This window comes from Falco cherrug, chromosome 13, assembly GCF_023634085.1.
Source record: "Falco cherrug isolate bFalChe1 chromosome 13, bFalChe1.pri, whole genome shotgun sequence".
NCBI lineage: Eukaryota > Metazoa > Chordata > Aves > Falconiformes > Falconidae > Falco > Falco cherrug.
In genome coordinates this window covers 10,476,386-10,496,956 of record NC_073709.1, presented here as the reverse complement: position 1 = coordinate 10,496,956, position 20,571 = coordinate 10,476,386, and the positions used below count along the sequence as shown (strand labels likewise).

Below are 20,571 nucleotides of genomic sequence, written 5' to 3'. Positions count from 1 at the left end.
TTGTCATATCTTCTTCCCCTACTGAGACACATGATCAATAATATTTTTAAAAAACCAATAACATAAATGTACACGCAATACAATTTTTGTTTTTTTAACTGAGCTCTGCTTGGACTCCTTCAAAGCCAAATTTTTATAGTCAGTTTCAACTACATGGTGATAAACACAAATCTGCTATAAAAGACTAATTTTGCTGCTGAGCTCCTCACCTGTTCCAGTTCTCAGGGCTGTTGTTTCAGACCTGAATGGTGACCCATCAAAATATAACAGATGTTTAAATAAAACACACAAAGACGCACACTTGTGCATGTACATTTACGCTCAAGGGCAGTAAGCCATTTTTCATAAACGGCTGTGAGTTGTTTTCCCTTTGTAAAGAAGGGAAAAGCTAAGTGATAGATGTCAGTGCTTGTTACCCCAGGTGATGCTCCCTGTTCTGCTCATGAAGCACCATGCGCCCCGTGGAGAGATGCCATCGCTGAAATCTGGCTTCTGGAGATTTGCGTGGCTTTTGCTGTCAGAGGATGTCATTAGTGCTGACTGCTGCCCCCAGAAAGCCTGGCATCCTCCTCTACAGCAGTGAGCCAGCCAACACCAGCCAGCCTCGAAGGAACGGGAGAGAAAGCAAACATATTGCAAGTGCTATATTACCTCCTAAGCCTGGAGACCATTTTTAATTTCTACTGATAACTGGATGAATATAAGAGCAAAATTTTAAAATGATGACTTAGAGTAAGATGTTTCCCCAGGAAACAACAGAACTACATCAGAGCAACGAGTGGTCTAAGCTCCCACTGCCCTGTGCCCACAGCCAACAACCACATCATCCTCTGAACACAGAGCATATAGAAATATGCCATGAGGGGGCCAAAATCCCGAGACTTCCAGAGGGAATCGCACACCACCAACTCCCAAACTGAGACAAGCCTACAAGCTCAACCTAGCTACTATAGGTGGCATTTCAGCTCCATGGTGGCAATCACGCTTTTTTACCCATTTCAGCAGCATGTCTTAAAAATCAGCCTTTACCAGTGACATTCTGGGGCACGAGAGAGATGCAGAGGCAGGCAGCAATAGCGTAGCTGGTGTTTAATACTTGAAATACCCACCCGTCCTCCTGACACTTACTCTTGGCCTCATGGGAAGGAGGCATATCCAAAACACTGAAAAGCACAATGGATAAGATGACTCCTGTGAGGTTGCTTTTAGAAAAAAGTAACCCACCAACCTGGGTGTTACCACCTGCACCGTAGGAGCATATTACCGCGTGATGATCGGCTTGGCCGGTATTTTCTGGCAAGGCTAAAGACTGGATTTAGATTACCAAATACATGGGGTTTAGTTGCTCTATCTTGGAGAAAATGTTAAGACCAAATTCGAAATTGACAGCATGGGACAGAAAAATTTTGCCCACAACAGAGCTTCCAGAAAAGCAATTTTGCAGGCCAGGAAAAAGCAAGTGTCAGTACTGGCAGACATACGCTTGCTTCTTTTCCTTGCAGAGAGCCATTATGCAGTGTTTTCTAAAATTGTAAATGTTCTTTCTTGCTCACAATGGGAAACAACACTAATATGCATCACAGGGTGTGATATAAAATGTGCGGCGCTATTGTTGCCTTTGATTTGTCTTCCATTTATATCAGCTCTCAGTAAGAATTACACAAAGACAGAGCTGCAGATTTTTCTTCTCAACTTTTTCACATTTCATCCTTTGTTTGGTTCCTAAATTCTAGGGTCTAACTAGGATGTTACATCAGAGGCAGGAATTTACATTTAGATAACAAAATGCAAAGAACACTAACAACCGTAATCCTCCCTCCTCCAAACAGCTCCAGAGTTCTTCCTAACTGACCTCAGCTTTGTAAAACAGGGTTCTGGCTTATTTGCTTTAAGCTGAACATTTCTTTATCTTTCTGCAGTAACCTAACATCCAGGGGCTTAATTTGGTTGGGTTTGTTTGGTTGTGCGGGGTTTTTTTCTTTGTTTCCCACTTCCTCTGACCTCTTTCTTGACTTTAGCAAGTCTCACTCCCTGTGCTGTCCCTGTCTTAGTCTCCTAGCTATGGACATGGCTCCAGTTTGTAGTCTAGGAAAAGACCCTGGGCACAGTGGGGGAGTATGATAATTACAGGTGGAAGGCCACTTTGTTTCTTGTGAGTTACCTAACAAAACAGGTAGCAGAAGCCCCCAAGAACAGTGTTCTGATTGCAGGACACTTGAGACAGCTTTTCTTCAGGACCCTACACAAGGACTTACTAGTGGTGGGCAAGCAAAAGCCAGCAACGTGCATTAGAGCAACAGTAAATCTCTCCAGACAAGTCCTCAGTCAGGTTCATCAACTCTGACATCTGCTGACACTGGCACCCAGGTCCAGTGATTTAGTAGAGTTGCAGCCCAGCGTAGGTGGAGGGGGCAAGTAGTGGGGGCTTTTTTGTCTCCCTAACAGCTTTATTCCTAACACTTTCCCTTATGTGAGCTCGTTCCCACTGTTTGAGGAGGTCCCATCCTGCTGTTATTGGTCACTGACAACTTTATAAGGGGGAGAACAAGTGTTCAGAAATTTACTCTAGGGTTCACACATATTAGACACTTGGTTGTATCAAAAGAAAGTAAGTGCAGGTAGCAAGTTAGACCAATGCTGGTTTACGACCAGACAATTACTGTTATATTGGGTAAAAAACTGGAGCAACGCATTTGGAAAGCTTCAGCACATTTTTCTCTCAACCATCTTGCCTTCACTCCAAATTACTGAAGACTCCTCAAAGTCCTGTTATGTCTCGAGGCACCAAATAGAAACTGGAGGCCAAAGAGACAAACCACATAAAAGACAGTCTGAACAAAAGTCTTTAAGAAAAAAGGAGGGGAGGGGGGTGACTTTTCAGGTTTGTCTCAATATGTTTCTTATCAGAGAATATGCTTTCCAGAAGACCAGGATTTTTCCCTTTAGCACTGGAGATTGTATCCCCTCTTTCCACCAAACACACTTTTAACACAGAGGTTGTTCTAGATGCCAGCAGACATAGGTCAATATTTTCAAAAATAGGTGACTAACATTAGGAGCTCTTTAAAACAGAGTTTACATCTTGATTTTCAAAAGCTCCAAGCACCCAGCAGCTCCAGTTGGCTTCAAAGGGTCTCACTTCATAAGGTTTTTGGGATGCACTCAGCATTTTTGAAAATCAGGCCATTCTATTCGGGGTCCTAAACATGGACTTAAAAATTCAGTGCCAGTTCCTACTGCACTAAGAATGACACCACTCCTCTAACCCCTGCTTAGAAAGCTCACTGACATTATAACTAACAATATGGCTTTCGCCTTCTTTTTCCCACAACAGAATTTATAGAAGTGCTACTAAAACTGTGTCTATCACGAAAACCGGCAGACTCTTGAATCTAACAAGATAACTCTAATTTTCCTTGAAGCTATTGAACAAGTCTATACATCTCCCCAAATCCTCTTAATAACTGACGGCTAACACAGGTTCCTTACAATGGGGTGTCCCAAAGGTCAGCCAGAATACGGCAGCAGAAATGCCACATGCCATAGAGAAGTACTGAAAGCCAGCCTGGCACACTGCAGGATTTAGCCCTTCCCATAATGCCAGCCCCTTGCTGCGGGATGCCAGAAAACTTAAAGGCTTATACTTGGGATCTTAACACCAAAGACAAGACCTCTACCAATAAAGCCAGAGGAGAATAATTGTGCTACCGGTTGACAGCACTAGACTTTTGTCCTGCTAAAGGAGGATGACATGCACACATTAAAAGCATTTCCTCAAGGTAAACTCCTTCAGATTGCTGGATTTGGACCACATTTTATGATTTATTTATAACGAAGAGCTTCTTAGCTCATGAACTTGCAGATGCCCACAGCCTTTTCACTATACAGCTTTCAACTATTCTGGGCTTAAAAAAAAAAAAAAAAAAAAATTGAGACAAGGGTTCCGCCTTTGGGTCAACCAGCAGCAACATCTCCCCTCTTCTCCCCTTAAGTACCCACAGCTGGAGGACTGTGGTCCTTTTGCCAGCACATAGCACGGCGGTCAGAATTAGAGGGTACAGATGTGCACTATTTCTCATGGTCCAGGTTGGCAAGAATTTGTACGCTGGTGTAAGGATTGCCACTGCCCACAGCCTCCACAAAGGCTTCGGTGTCTGTTACTTTCATGGGCACTAGCGAAGCTTTCAAAAGAATGCAAAAAGTGCTAATCCCCTGGTGCAAGTGACTTCAGCCTTGACAGACGTTTTCCCAGAGTCACAGATAAAACTGAAGGATTCAGCCATAAAGGATTAGGAGTGGTGTCACCTAGAATTAAGTCACTGGCCTTGAACCGTGTTTTTGTTCAGCCCTGTCAACAACAAATTCAACAACCTTACAAACAAGGACTATTGAGTTTCTTTAAATATATATGTAGATATGTATCTTGATTTCCTGAGTAGGTTTAAAGGTCTAGACAGTTCATCTTATATTGTTTTATAGTTTCCATTTTCACTATGCTTCGGTGCACTAAAACCCATCAATCTGACAGTCTGAGGAGACTCAAACAACTTCTTTTCACAACTGTACACAGGTTGTTTCTTATGTATATAAGGAAAGCAAGGAATTAAACACCTTGCATAGCTCTCTTCACATAGAATCTATTTTAAATACTACAGACCCTAAAAGGGGAGGGCCTGTTACATAGAAAATAGGTGTTCTTTGCCTAAAGAGTTTATAGTTCAGAGCAAATTAGATAAATATCTTGCCCACTTAGCTCCCCTGCTATTCTGATGTGAGCAGCTAAAAGAGGTCCCTACATGTTATGTGCTTTAAGTTAAAAGTCTGCAGCCTTTCATTTATCAGGTGCAGAGATTATCTGGGGTGGTAGGGGAGAAATAAGCCTTATGCCTTAATGGGTTGTTTCAGTACACACTGAATAACAGCGACATGGCTGAGCACTGACAGAAAATCTTACGAGGGTTCTGAGCACAGACTACCAGTGATCCTCAGCCTGGTAAAACCTGCCGTAGCTTGGGAGTATTGTGCAAAGCTAACTTTGACTTAGTACTGTGCACTACAAGTTGATAAGGAATTTGCATGGCAGAGGCTAACCTACAACACATGACAGCCACTGGTTTCAGGTTTGTTCAAGAAATATGGTCTTGCAAAAATGCAACAGCTGAATAAAACCAAACCTTACTTAAGTCTCAAATGTACCTCAAGCAAGGGGAAGGAGGAGGAGAGAGTAAGTCTCCATGTCATGCCGCATCACGTGGCAGCTCACAGAAGTTTTGGCTGCTTTGACTCCTGCCATCAAAGCTTGCAAAAGCACCTGGCTCAGGCTGGAGATCGGCCGGGCAGGCGGCAGCAGCCCCGACACTGTGCCAAAGCCACCACAGCTACTGCACCCCGCAGACAGTGGGTGGTCCTGCTGCAGGGGGAGCTGACTGGAACAGCACATGTGGAGTTGATCAAAATATTTCTAACAAAACCTTTTCCTGAATCAAATTACTACCCCCTACCCCTCCATCCTCTTTTTAAAAGAACAGATAGTTTTATGGGAAATGTCATTTTCAGGGAGTCATACAAATGTAGCCTGAGAAGCCCAAGATTTCCTGAGAAATATTGTTGACTCTCATCAAAACTGTGAACTGCAGCTATAGATTTCTGTTAAAAAAAAAAAAAAGGAAAAAAGACAGAAAAATCCGTCCAAATTTAAAAGGAAATTAGTATCTTTTGATTTTGTAAAAAAATTCCATGGAGGGAGGAAGAAGAGGGAAGTGCTTCTGACTAGCTAGCAGGAAGCACCTATTAGTGTATGTACTGGTCACTCATGCAACAAGTATTTCTGGCAGAGCTCAACAGGCTATTCTTTAACCAGCAGGAGCTGGAGGCAGCCTGCTGGTCACAGATGATACATGTATAAGACAGCAGTACAACTGTGTTGGAAATCCATGACATGGATGCTCCAAGTAGGCTGATAAGCATGCAAAGCCATGAAATTTAGGCTGTGCACTCCTTGGGTAGACACAGCTGTGTATGGCACCTTACACGATATTACCAGTTCAAGTTTAGGAGCTGTGTTGCATGGCTATATGGCAGTAGTGATTAATGAGTACAGTAACAATACTAATGGTGAGAAAGATGCTGCTTATCCTTCTGCATGTTCCCTGTCAGCAAAATTCTTCACTTCAGTTTCATTTCCTTAATACACAGTAATTCATAACCCATGAGATGACTTAATAGCATACCAATTACTGCACAATAGAAAGCATAATGAAAACAGACCCAAATTAAAGCTCACTAGGTTCAGTTTACCAGCTCTTCGCTCTCATGGCATGTATGCTATAGCAAGCTTAGAAGTTCAGATCCATTTTATTTCTGTCTGTCCTCAGGTTTACTAACTGAATTAATGCAGCTTCTTCCCCAGCCCAAACACGAAAGAACTCTGCAAATAGCTGAAAGAAACGATAAGGACTCCAGGTGACATAGATCACACACTGTACACAGAATTACTTCCCCAGAGTGAGCATTTTGTGACATTCATCATTTAAGTTCAGTCCTTGGAGTGCTGCCATTGTGGTCATGCGCAGCTGGCGCTCTGCTGATAGAGCCGAGCTTATAACCAAAGGCCATCCCTCCTGAGGGCAGCACAAAAGTGATTTGAATATTGGGCCTCAGGAAAGGGGGTTTTCTATCCTTAGCTGGGTTTATTTCAAACAGTCTTTCAAGGGCTGCTAGTGGGCCAATCAGTTTCAGTGCGTGACATTTTATAGCAACAAAACTGTGAAGTCCCCAGAAACTAGAAACCAGTGAAATGTGGAAAAAGAGTTGCCTCCTTGCCAAAACAAAATTCCTGGTAATACACAGCGTCGGATCAAAGACAAGGCACTTTGCAGAAACACAGAACTTCCACAAACCTTGTCACGAAGGCTTTGGGGGCTGCTGGGTGGCAGCCTCTCCGGTGTCCTCGACCACTCCAGCTGAGCGCAGCCAAGGCTGGACCAGCTCCCGTCCCCTCACCAGCTTCCTTATGGACATATCCTCCCAAGTCCGATTTATTCCCCCGTGGGGACACGCATCACCAGCAGCAGGGCTGCTCAGTGAGGGACTGGGGAGCCCCTGCTGCTCCAGGCAATGCCTCCTCAGCAACTCGCAGCAGCAAGGCAGCGAGAGGACGAGCCAGACGGTAATTGTGGATTGTGCCCAGCAATTTGTACCTGCTGCAGTAGCTCTCGAAGGGTTAGAGCTCATTCGTTTCCTTCCAAAGCCTGCAGCAGGCCTGACTACTTCAAGCTATCAGACAGCATAGGGATACCATAAAGCATGGAGCAGCCTCAAGCGCTGTGTTTTGTTCTGCATATGCACCCTTTGGGTCCTGGGGTCTTTGCCCAAAGACTCCTCCACCCCCCCAGTCAATTAAAAGAAGGTGCAAAATACCAGAGAAATGGCATTTCCTAGCAATTTTGACAAACAAAGTATGCAACCAGCTACTTTAAAAGCAGACTTTGAAATGCCATTGGCTTGCTTAGTTCTGAGCACATTCCCAGGGAGAATGTCAGGTCGCATAACTCATTTGTTATCTTTACACAGAGGAGCTCCGCTAAGCACCAGCCATCAGAAAAATACTAACATTTCTTTCTGTGGAAAACAAATATAAAAGAAAAATACAGCATCTCTCTCTCTCAAAAAAAAAAGCCAGTTAGCACTTCAAAGATTACCACATGGTCTGTAAATAGCAATGTCAATACACCGGGGAGCTGCACTCCTCTTTGTTTAATGACAGCCTGAGTTACTCAAATGGAGGTAGCAATGTTACAGGCCTTCCCTGTGACACAAAACTACATCATGCATTCATTTAGACACACTCTTTGCATTTTATTTCCCTCATTGGCTTAAAAAATACCAAGAATTGGAATAGCGTAAGAACAGCATTTCAATCTAGCCTTCCATAAAGCACTGCTCTCCTTTGGGCAGTATGCACCCAGCAACATCTACTTTATATATACCACGAAGGGGAGTGTCAGGGAGAAAACTGCAGTAATTGAGGTCATGTCCTCCGTCTTGTGAAGAAACCTCCTCCCACATTTTTCCATCATCCATGGACACTTCCATGTATTTACAGCTAGCCATTTCAATTATATCTAAATATTTATCTCCTGAGTGGCTAAATTAGTAGGTATTTAATTCTAGAGATGCAAACACCTGATGGCTGGGCGCTCTTATTTGCCTGTAAATGCGAAACACAAGCCACTGAATTCAATTATGTGGCAAATGTCCACAGGTACCTCTGAGGTATCCGACATCCCACACAAAAATCTGTGCTTCGCATTCTTAAACAGTTCTCTCGTGCTTTATAGGGAGGGAGGGAAGAGGGAAAGAGTTGTGGTTTGGCCTTTTTTAAAATCTCATTTGCAGTCGTACAGCTAAAGCTTGAAGATTAATAATAAAAGTGTGTACGTGACAATGCAGAAACAAATGCTGTTCAATGTCAAATACAAAGTAAGATGCAAATTTATTTTTCTGTTAATTAACCAAGCTTTCATCTCAACTGCTCTGATCTGTAAATAAAGCTCACAAGCTAGTTTCAAACAAGTCCTGGAATTAAGCAAACAAACAAAAAACGCCCTAAACCAAAATACCCCAACCCAACAGTCTCCTAGCACTGGTTATCTAATTATGTTTGCCATTTTTCAGTCGGGGGACCTAAAAAGATTAAAAGATGTTAAAAGCAACAGTACTTGGGTGCTGGCCTAAGGGTGACAGCCCTCCTCTGAATACCACCAGCCGTCAGACACTGCCAAATGCTGCCAAGAACCAAAGGGCATCTCTGAATATTCTGAGAGACAAGAATGGGAAAGGAAACATGGACAGAAGGATGGATGGGAGGACAGACAGAAGGGAAGGACAAAAGAAAGAACAAATGACTGGTCCCCAGCACTAATAACATTACATTCTCCTGTAGCTATGCCTAGCCTCTAAGGATTTGCTTTCCAAGCTCTTTATTGAAATTGTTCAGGTCCTTAACTGATCTCCTGGGGGGAAAATCGGGGGAGGGGTGGGGGGGTGGGCGCTGAAAAGCCTTAAGCTAATTAAGCATGGCTGAGACATGCTTCATGAGATGGGAAAAACATGAAGCTTTTGAAAGGGTGAAAAATCTCCAACCATCTGGCAGTTGTGTTGCAGAGAGAAGAAAGAGGAAGGACAAAGGGGCAGCTCTCTGCAGTGAGAAGGTACAGGACTCCTTTAATTACTGGGTCACTGAGACCATTGCTGCTCCAAATGCCTGTGAAAGCCCTCAAAACAAGCTTAGGAGGCTCAGCAAAACCAACAGCTCTGAGCAAGAAAAGCATTGGCGAGAAAGCAAACTGGAGCAGCTTTCCCCAAGACACGTCTGCTAATTAGAAAGGATAAGTAGTAGATGGGGGTGGTGGAGCCCCTGGATCAGAACAAGACTTTTTTCGGCAACCCCTCTACCTGTCTCCTCTGATTGCTGTTCTCCAAGGCCCTGCAGATGGTGCTCTCTTTAAATTAATGCCACCCCGCCAGCCAGAAGGAAGCTTCTGTTGTACTTGGCAATACAGGTGAACAGCCTGCATTTAGGTTTCAAAATGAATGCCCCAGGTGTTTCATCAATATGGCAAACAGCTGATGTGCTCCAGCCTCTTCAGGCCTGGTTAAGGCTCATCTGTGTTTTTCCGTCTCTAAGACTGGCTAAAGAAAATCACAGCATTCAGAGGGCAAACTTCACACACCGGAGCAAAGTCTGAGCAATCTTTGCTCTAAATGGCTTTGTCAGCCACAAACAGCAGAAGTACCAGTGTGATCCAAATGAAGAGCCCTCCCCTGCCTTCCCCTCTCAAATGAGCTGGATACGGCTACGGCTGACTACAGGTGCAGGCTAGCGAAGAGCAAGCTGGTTTCGACACCAGAAGCTGTGACCATACCCTTGCCAAAAAGCAGCGCTATGCTAACTCTCGCTTCGGGATGTGAATATGTGCAGCTGATTTCCTTCCCTCCCACATGCAGATTCTTCTCCAATTATTTTGGCTGTGTGCTGTGATCCAGTCAGATTCACAAGCTGAGCTAGAGCAGGCTATATCCATCCTTGGATGGGAGACCTGATTAAAAGAAGGAAGCGGTACCAGCAATCTAACACATTGCATTGCACTGCTGCCTCCGGGATCAGATGTAAAACCCCGACCTTGACTACCTGTGGTCGTTAAATATCCTGTAGCAGTTGTGAGAAGAACAAAACCCCCTATTCTTCAGCCAAATCTCTACGTGAATTTCTCTCCACTAGGCATCCCTTGAAGGTTCATTTGGAATGAGTTCCTGTGTCTTAAACTATCACACTTTTAATTCAGTACTGTTAAACATTGGCTGCATTTAATGCCAGAGGGAACAGTTTCACAAGCAGATTCTGTGATCTCTGTATATACCAGTTTCTAAGATAACTCAGGCTCCTTTAGATAGGTACCAGGTATATATGTATTTCTTATCATCTGCTTTTCATGCTCACACACTTCAAGAGCCAGCTGGATCTGCAAGCAGAACTGCATCTAGAAAATCTATTCCCCTCCACATCCTATGTAATGCTGGAAGCAAGCAATATTAGAAATATTGTTTAAGGGCTTCTTTTTTCTTTCTTTTCTTTTTTAAGCAAACTTGCTCAGGTTGCAGGCCCAGGAGATACAAAACCAAGCTAAAAAAGCATCCAAACTTTTGGAAACTTATCTGAAAAGCAGCTGTGTTCCACCCGGCCCTTGATGCTGCAGGGGGCTGCAGTACCTCTGTGTGGTTACCAAGTCATCTGGTGCAGACCGTGCAGTTCAAGACTCAGGTTTACACATGCAAGCAGTATCATGGTGAGACAGGCATTAAAAAGATCAACAGTTGTATAAAGTGACCACAATAGCTGTTCTTACTACACACTGGACAGTTACTACTTTGGAAGACAGGCAGATATGACAAAACCACAGAGGACGCCAGTTTTGCCGCTCCAAGACTAGTGTGGGACTCGTTAGCTACAGTCATCTAAGAGGAACTGTAAAATATCTGCTGTCCCAAGGAGGAGGTCCCAGAAAACATCAGAGTACAGCTCTAGTCTCTTTTAGAGATCCAGCTTTGTAGGCCAACATGACCACCAGAAAGGAGCTCCATCTACCCAAAGGAGGGACTGGGTACGCTGGTGGGGAGCACACCAAAACGCTGTGAACGTGTGAGGTGAGATGCTAAGAGGCAAGGCCAGGACTGAACTGAGACGTGATTGCAGCAGCCATGCAAAACTCAGAGCCATGAGCACCCCAACCCAAGTGAGGGAGAGGGACCATGCCAGTGCTTACCCTGCAGGGTTTCACACCCTTCTGAACACAGCACGCTGGAAATAAATCCAAATTCGAGTCCCTCTCTGTGCTGGAAGGGGTTAACCCCCAACCCTCAATGTCCTAGAGATCCCTGCAAGGCAGCCACGAGGGAAAGCCCCTTCCATGGATGTTGGGACACCATCGATGAAAATGCATGACCTGCTGAGCCCTTTCAACACTTAGAAAAGTGCAAAACAAGAGGCAGTGTAGCTGCTGTACACTTAAAAGAGCAAGTCCAGCTCAGTTTTCCATCCTTTCCAGACCAGCTGGGTCCTGGGCCAATGGAGATGTCATGCTCAGGTACCAGCACCCCAGAGAGGGGGAGATGCTGAGACACAGCCTTGCCGACTACCTCCTTGTTCAGTCTGTGAGCTTTTCTGCTAATCTTCCCTGTTGCCTGGACATCTGGAAGAATCAGGCAATTTAATTTCCTTGAACTGAGCTGCTGGAGTTAGGTGCTGATTTTTCAGCACAGTGACATCTTATTTTGAAGCACCTGTGGTACCTCCATTTGCGCTCATTTGACACTTTTGTGCTATGTTTCAGGCTGACAGATGATACCAACACATCCAGCAAATGCATTTTAACTGATGAAACACCTTGTAACCATGATAACATTTGGCCACAAATTGGGAATCCCAATTTTTTCCAGGCACCGAGCCAGTGACCTTGCCACCCTGACCCCCTAAGTATATAAGCCCGTTGTTAGCAGTAACCAGGGGGCAATGGAGAAAAGATCATTATTTTTTTTCTTCTCAGAATCCAGAACACAATTTAACTGATTCTTTATCCAGGTAAGAGTGGTATATCCTGTCAGTGACTGCTTATTTCCTCCACAGAGAAAATGCTGAACATGTAAACATGCCATCTTTTCAGGGGCTGTCAAGTAACGGAGGTATTGAGTGTTTTTTGACAGGATGTTGTAAATGGAATAAAGGCTGTTTTGGCCTCTGCGTAGCTATGATTACTGGCAGAGCTGTGCCCTTCACACTAGTGATTGGAGAACAAACAAACAAACAGGGACTGCACATCTGCAAAGGGGAATAATGAGACAAAAGGCTTATGTGTCCCAACATGTCAGGGTAAAGACCCTGCACCAGTGAAACAATAATAAAAGGCGTTTTGTGGTTGAAATCTGCCAGCTGCAGAAACCTACAGTTTTTAAAACTCAGGATGGATGTCACAAGTAAATTCTGAACCTGGGAGAAAAATCCTTAATAACTGCTTGAGCAAAGAACAGTATTAATCAAGTATGGAACTGTAAAACATTTAAACAGTATGGAACACATAATGAGCATCCCAGCATGTATATGGGTAAGTAAAAGACAATGCCATTCCATACTCTTCATATTTCTCTTGGATCTCTCAAAAAACCTCAAGTGTTTTTGCAGTTGCCTATAGACTGTCTATAGCTGCAACGGAAAGTGCATCATCCAGAGCACCTGCTTTGCCAGACTGGTTTAATTGCAGCTACGAACGCATTCACAGCACAAGGACTGCTCCAGAAAGAGACCTCCAGAGCTCATGCAAGACCCCAAAAAAGAGATGCTGAACTTTTTGTTAAATTACAGGAAGCCACAAAGAGCTGCACTCCCACACCAATGCGTTGAGATACCACTACTGCACGATTAAGATACAGGTGCCGCCACAGACATATAGGAGGCGATATTAAATGCTAGGTGCCTCCCTGGCAGATGATTCATGGTGACTAGAGACAGGGTCAGCTTGGACTGTTGGGCTTACACTATGGGACAGGTATAAAGGTGGTGACCTCGCATGCTCAACTGGAGGCGAAACATGACAAAAGCCAACCAAGAGGAGAAAAAACTGTTCCAGATGGAAAGATCTGTTCAAGAGAACACTCACCTGTCAACTGCATTAGGAAAAGGTGAGGGGACAGAAAACCTGCTGCCAAAAATTATGGGTAACAGGCAGAAAGAAGGAAGAGAAAATCCAGAGGTATGAGGAAAGCACAATGCTTCAAAGATCTGAATGAGACCGGGTGAGATTTTTCCTGCTCTGGGTCTGCAGTAGTGACAAGCAGATCTAAACTCAGTTGGGGTCATGCCCTATCAAGGTAACCTCCACTTCACAAGTTGTAGACACACCTTCCCCCTTGCTGTGTAACATTCTCTCCTTGTACAGCACTGGCCTTCCTCTCCAAGTACCAGGAGCAAGGGCACCTATGAAGCCATAGTGTACCTTCCCGGCAAAGCCAACACCGTGGGGATGCACAGAAAAGAAAACAGAACAGAGCTGAATCAAAAAATGTACCTCCTGACCCACCTGTCCGTATGCAGAGTGAGTAAATGCCACCCTTCTCATATGAAAACAGTGTTAACTACTCACCCACAACACCGGGCAAAAAAGCAGTTGACAGCAAGGCAGCAATGTTCTCCCGCTCCCCCAAAAGAACAAGCAGGGAATCTTTTGATGTTAGGACATATGCTTCTTTCTTTGAATTCATTCCTGTTCTGTACTTGAAATAAAAGGCAGTTGTCCCAAATCATCCCCTCTTCACTCCCACTGCATGTTTTTCCCCACACTTAGTTATGACCACACTCCACTCATGCTCTTTCATGAAAATCACTAAGTGCAGTTCCCTTCTCTGCTGCCCTAAGTGTGTGGCCATTTGCCTTTATGAAACAGCTATAAAATAGTGCAACAGCCTGGGTAGTGCAGTCCATCCATACACAACGGAAGCAAGGGGGAGCATGGAATTTCCAGTTCCCAGAGCCAGCTCAGTTGGATCTGTACCTATTCCATCATAAACAAACTTTATTAAAAGAGGTAGGATTCCAAAATTAGTCAGTGCATAACAAAATGAACCCTCCTTTTGTAGCAGACAGGGCACAAGAACATAAAATTTGTCCATGAGGGATCAAATTCTTCCCTGGTGTGGCTTCCCACACTCCATTGGTCTGCTGGACCTATTTTAAAACTGAAGTTTTTACTGTCGCAAACAGGAGTTAAGCCCACCGTTCAAAGTGACACCTCTGTAGCTATATAGTAATATTTGAAAGTGGCTCCACTTCTCTGGAGGTACTAAAGCTAATTTCCAGATACAGGGGTAACTGTGAAGACATCTGTAAGAGTGCCGTCCTTGGCCAGGGAGCCCTACTTTTCCAATACGGTACAGGAAAAAGTTTCTAAGATATCAGTGTTCCTCCCATACTCCTTTCACTTGTTCCTTGGGTGCTATTTGAGATGATTTGAAAGAGCTGTGCATTTCATTTGTGTAAGGCACCTGGAGATTTGAGCTACAACCAAAGCCCAGTAGGCTTGGACACCACCACATGAAATATGGATTCCATTATCTTTCCAGTTTTCATATGCTAAAAGGGCATTATCACTGTCTTAAAGCTCTTTAAGCCTTGTAGCTCACCAAGTACAGAACACGTAACGTCATGTAATACTATTATAAACATATGAAGACTTAGAATGACCTCATAGCATCTGCTTTTCAGTGGGATTTCATGTCTTTATATTTTTTGGCATTGCTACCATGGAAAATAAAAATGAAAATGGCACTTCAAAATATCCCATTAAAAATATCCAGTTTCTCCTTCAGCTTCTCAGAGGATTTAATTTTTTTTTTAATTTCTTTTTATTTCCTGGATATGGCAAAGACTTCCAAAAATTATTTTACTTGATATAATGCTGAGTGTGTTTCAATTCGGTACTGCAACATGAGTTAATTAAACCAAACAAAGGCTGCATTGTCAACACTTTCAGCAAGAACAAAGAGATGATATTTTTAAATGCAATAAAAATCACCAATTCATAATATTATTTCTATTCTGCTTACTGAAAATGAAATGAAGAAAGCAATCAAATACACACAATAAACCTTAAACACTATAATTGTTAAAGTATTCCCTGTTCTTGTTTCTTTTTTCCTTCCTTTCAGCTTTGTGTCTTGTACCCTTACCATCAAGCCTGATAACATAAAGTGACTGTGACAGCAGCAAAATGTTTAAGCTGAAAAATTTCTTGTTTTGTACTTTATATTAGAAAAGCGCACAGAAAAAAAAATACATCGTTTGTCATTGAACGAGATGAAAAATAATTAAAACTTAAAATTGATCTTGCACCACCTATTCTTTACATACATTCAGGCTAGAATCTGATACACGGAGAGTAATGAAAAGACAGATTCCTCCTGTGGTCAGAAAAAAATATGATGTTTTTCCCCCCAGGAGACTGAAATCAATATCTGGAGCAGACTAATGACAGTATAATAGTAACCGCCCTGTCCTGCCAGTGCACAGTACTGCACAGCATGGCCCGGGCAGCACCCTTGGGGAAGGCCTGCAGGGGGTCTGCATCCCATGTGCCACCTCCCACAGAGCAGGAGAGGAGGAACATCATTTTGGGCAGTGTGTGCTGCCTGATGTGCGATGCCTTCTGCACCAGCCCGTGCTTAGAAAATGAATGAACCCCATCACTTCCATGGTCCTGCTGGTGCATGCCACCGGTCGTGACAGCTTGCAAGGGGGCATGGATCAGGAAAGCTGGTCCACAGAAGCAACGCTCCTTCCTAATAATCTTGCTGATCCTTCGCCATCAGTGAAGTAATTGCTGATAGCACCTACCCTTTGATGATAGAAAAGCCTGGAGACCTTTAAGTTCAGAACCCACAGAGCCACCACCATGGACACTGGGACCAAAAAACCCACTCCTCTTCCACAAGCTGCAACATCCAAGTGGAGCAGAGAACACGCTTGCACAGGACCACTTACAGGCAGGTCAGCCTCACCTGTTACAGCTGTTCACAGAGCCATACCCGTGCAGGAGTTAAAGTGCATTCATGAAATTCAACATACTGTTTGCAAACTGGGGAAAAAATGCTGCCACCCTTAGCAAAAGTACTCTTTTGCTGGGCTAAAAAGTTTCTTTGCCCTGCCTACAGTTATGGCCTTTGCTACTTCCACAAGGCACAGACGTTACCTGGGTATACTTTCCTGCCACAGACAGCTCTGATGCCTTCAGAAGGCCAAAGCGCTTTGCACTGGGAGATACAGACCAAACAGCCCCTGGGTCACCACAGACTGGTCACAGCAGGCTGGCAAGCAGAACCTGGTTGGAAAAGCGCCTCATCTGGCTGATACTGCGACTGCAACACTCAGTTTTTGAAGTTCTCGAGAAAATAAAGATATGCAAAGCAATGCTTCTTAAAACCTAAAGGTATCCCTGGAGAAAGGCACTTTTTTGGCTTTCCAGTGATGATCTTGTTGCTGCGTACCTCCAACTACTTCCAGCTACTTGCTTTGCAATAGTCCACACCTCTCTGCATCGCTTAGAGCTTTAGATGTGATTTTAAATACCCTTGTGCCATTTTCTGGTTCCTCAGCACTTCCAGCATTTCTACGAAAGGTCCAAAGGTGCACTTTTCCCCCTTTGCCAAATATCAATACCTGTCAGAAGCAGAGTTTCATGTTTAGGGTCAGACTATTCTGTAACAGCCCCCAAAATGTCATCTGATCCATTTAATATTGCTTGTAATCAAAGACCAAACACACTGCATCTGATTTGGGATACTTACTCCCTCCTTCTTTGGGCAACTGAATAAAAGAACGTGGAGCCTTTATACTAGATCTTCAGAAGCTGCAACACTCCAAAATACCTTTGTATTCTTTTCTTTCCAAATAAAAAGGAAATATCTTTTTAAAGACCTATAAGGAAGATTTTTAAAATATCTTTTTTTTTTTCCCTCTTTCAAAATGTCTCATCCATCTCCACTTGAAGCTGAACATAAGTTTGGTTAAGAAATAAAAGGTAGTTACAATTGCCATGACTCAAGAATAAAGATTTCAGATTTGTCTGAAAAGATCTTTCTCAAGAAATATTTTGTTTCTCTATAGCCACAATGCCATATCAAACTCATTATTTTGACATTATTTACAACCGTACCAATGCATGTAAAATCCTATAAATGTCTGAGACTGAAACTATAAAAAATTGAGAGTCTTTTCCTCCAGGTTTTGGAGTATTTAATTTTCTCCGAGATTATACCAAAAAATTATCTCTTTTGCCAAAGGTACAGTGGATAAAAGACCTGAAAATCCAGCTGTTTAAGTGAAGAATGGACCAAATAATGGCTACAGAATTACACAGCTATTCATGCAACAAGTCTGTGGAGCAAGGCCAGGCTTAGCTAGAACAGAAATTAGAATTCAAATTTACAGTACACAGGCACTGACCACAAGACTGGCAAAGGAAATCACTTATATTGCAAATGATTTAAACCACGAAACCTCCCCCAGCCCGTTCCCAAGCCTTCCTTAGCATTGTGTGGTTCATACAGAAAAAAAGATGGTTCATACAATTCCCTAAACATGGCATTCAAACAGGCTAAGATGCAACTACACAGAAATAGTAATTGTAAGCGCTGTGCCCTGCTCTTAAGCTAAATCCCTGGACACTTTAATATCCTTTTTATAGGCATTAATTATAGCATTTTGCTCCTTGGTTGTGCTTCAGCGACAGTCTGCTTCTGTGTTTCTGGACTTGTCTGATAGAAAATAAGTGCGCCCTTGCCCAGGAAGGATGCTACCCAGCCACTCTGGATTTGTTTCTTGGGTGGAGAAACGTCCCAGGTCAAGCTCGAGTCATGTTCCAAACAGCACAGTAAGACAAAATATTTTAGCCCAAACACAGAAGAGACCCAACAAAGAAATTATGGCTACTTCTGCTCATATTCTAGTGCTCTAACAGAAATTCTGTCCTACAAAGAGTTAAGCAACTTCCAGACACAATCAGTAGGGGAAATCATCATATCTAATGTCTCGACAAAGGGAGATAGAAAGAGGTGGGAAATAAGAAGACAGAGAGGAGAGCAGGCTCAGAGGAGGAAACGGCTACATATTCACACAAATAAACATGAGTTTTATTTTCTTGTGCTGCAAATTGTGTGGTGGAAAAAACTGTTGATTAAAACTACAACTAAATGGTGAATGCATGGGCATTACAACACGACAGGGCTATTTCCAAGTGAACATATAAAGGGACTGCCAAATGGTCTATTAAAAGCATGTACACTTACCTAGTCAGCAAATAGGTCAGTGATCACCACTTACTCTGCTTTTTAATAAAGGGATTTGAGAATATTCCCTGATCTTATACAAAACACAGATTTTCATTATTCTTTTGTGAACTAGAATGAGCGCACTATAGTAGCTGGAAAAAAATTTAAAAGGCATCTTAGCTTGTCTTTTTTCTTTTGTTGCTCCCTAGTAATATATAACTTCAGGTTACAGTAGGAAGAAAGGGAATAAATTGGCACATGCTATATTTTATTACTGATTTTGGAAAAAGTAACAGCAGGTTTTTATGAAACACACACAGTGCCTTACATTGTTAAATTCTTCAGGGTAATCTGGCTTGTTTCTTACTGCTGGCAATGGGAAACAGTAGTGAGACTGCCAAGACTTTGATTCTTTGTTCCTCTGGGCTCTCAGCACCCCAGAACCTCGAAAGCACCAGGATCCATGACTCCTTGGTAATATACACTACGGCATGACCCTGGAGCTGTGAAGCCAAATGAGCAATACAGAAAGGACCCTACACTCCCTAAAATCCCCCAAAACACATAGATGAGCTGGTAGTAAAACTTGCACAATTAGATCAGAAGCTAACCTATGGTTTGTCGCAAGTTTGTGAAAACTGAGACACATCAAACCCAGCAAGAAACAGTCGTTCTTCCATGGAAAACCAGATCACTGAAAAAAATTCCTAGCACGCTTCAAAGCCACAATCAGTAACTAAGCAGAAACCTAGCTTTAGGTTGGAAAAGGGACTTTGATCTTTGTTGGTCACTTAGTGGCTTCCACAGCTCCAGTGCTGGGGACAGCACAGGTCACAGATGACTCCCATTAATCTAATGGCTCCTGGTGAGAGAGAGAGGAAAGAGGCAGCTATGTGCTACCCTTTGCTCCAGGATGAGCTTGGTAACACAAAAAAATGATGTAGATCAAAAAGACCAGGTAGTTTGCAGTTTAGTAGTTGCTATGTTTGTCTATGCATACAGATTAGTACAGGATAAAACCACTTCACATCAGTGTATTTCTATTTAATGGGATTAGCAGTCTCACGTTTGCTTTTTTCCCCACATGTTCTTAAGACAAAAATATGCCATTTCATTGTATGTCAAATGTACTTTGGATGCTGCTGGAAAAATATTTAACTTAATTAGTTTATGGGGTAGCACTCAAGTTACGTAAAATAACATTACATATTGAATCTCTGTTTTATTCCAGGTAATTTCTTTCCATTAAGAGGAGTCTCTCTTTCGGGAATATATCTTACTTTATCAGCCTGAACTTCAGCTGATTTTCTTCTTTTACCTCTCTTTGTCCAGATCCACCTTGCTTTGTGGAAGACTTTCACAACTCATGTGGCAGAGTATGTGCCCACCAGAACTGGAAGCATCTAGCAAGACGAGCACTGAGGTTGCTCTACGTGTTCTTATACCCATAAGAACAAAACAAAGCGATGGAAAGCCTGAATTTCCTTCTCTTCTCAAAACCCTGAAAAAGCACCCATTTATTTTCCCTGACCCAAACAAAGTATGTTAAGAAGAAGCTAAACAGAATATCTATGCAGTTACCTGAGTGCTGTTACCCTGCATGTAGATTCAACACAAGATTTCCTCTTATCATGGACCTGACCAAAAGCTCACTTAAATCAATGAGAGTCCTTCTATGAACAACAAGCTTTGGATCAGATGAACCCTGCACGGGAGCAATACTTGAGCCCCCAGGTAGGAAGATGTTCCAAAATATTTGGAAAGAACCTTTTATTAATGCAGTACTTGAACCTTTTAAATCAGGGGCTGGAACAGCAACAGTGCCAAAACCAACCCTTTTCTGACATTACTTTCTTTTCCTTAATGTTGTGTATTTTAATGGTAGGTAGGACAGATGGTGAAATATAACATCTCCACTGAGAACTAAATGACAGTCACTAGCTGTAGGGGACACGAAAGTATTAAAGAGAAGGAAATGTACAAATAATGAAAGTACATTTTGTCCAACTTGCTTTTGATGAGGCATAAAATAAGACATAAATAATTTCTATCAGGAGGAAATTAACATAACAACATTGGTATCTGCAGAAGAGTGAATTTGTATTATATAATCTGGATTTGCAACTCAGGTAGTGCAATACCATTTACCTGGATTTGAAGTAAAGATTATATCAATTCTATTTTCACCATCAGTAATAA

At 42.8% G+C, this 20,571-nt stretch overlaps 1 protein-coding gene across 3 annotated transcripts in view; it reads right to left on the bottom strand.

Annotated features, from left to right (window-relative positions):
- Positions 1 to 20,571, bottom strand: part of MACROD2 (mono-ADP ribosylhydrolase 2) — an 892,531-nt gene that overhangs the window by 19,982 nt on the left and 851,978 nt on the right. The window lies entirely within an intron of this gene.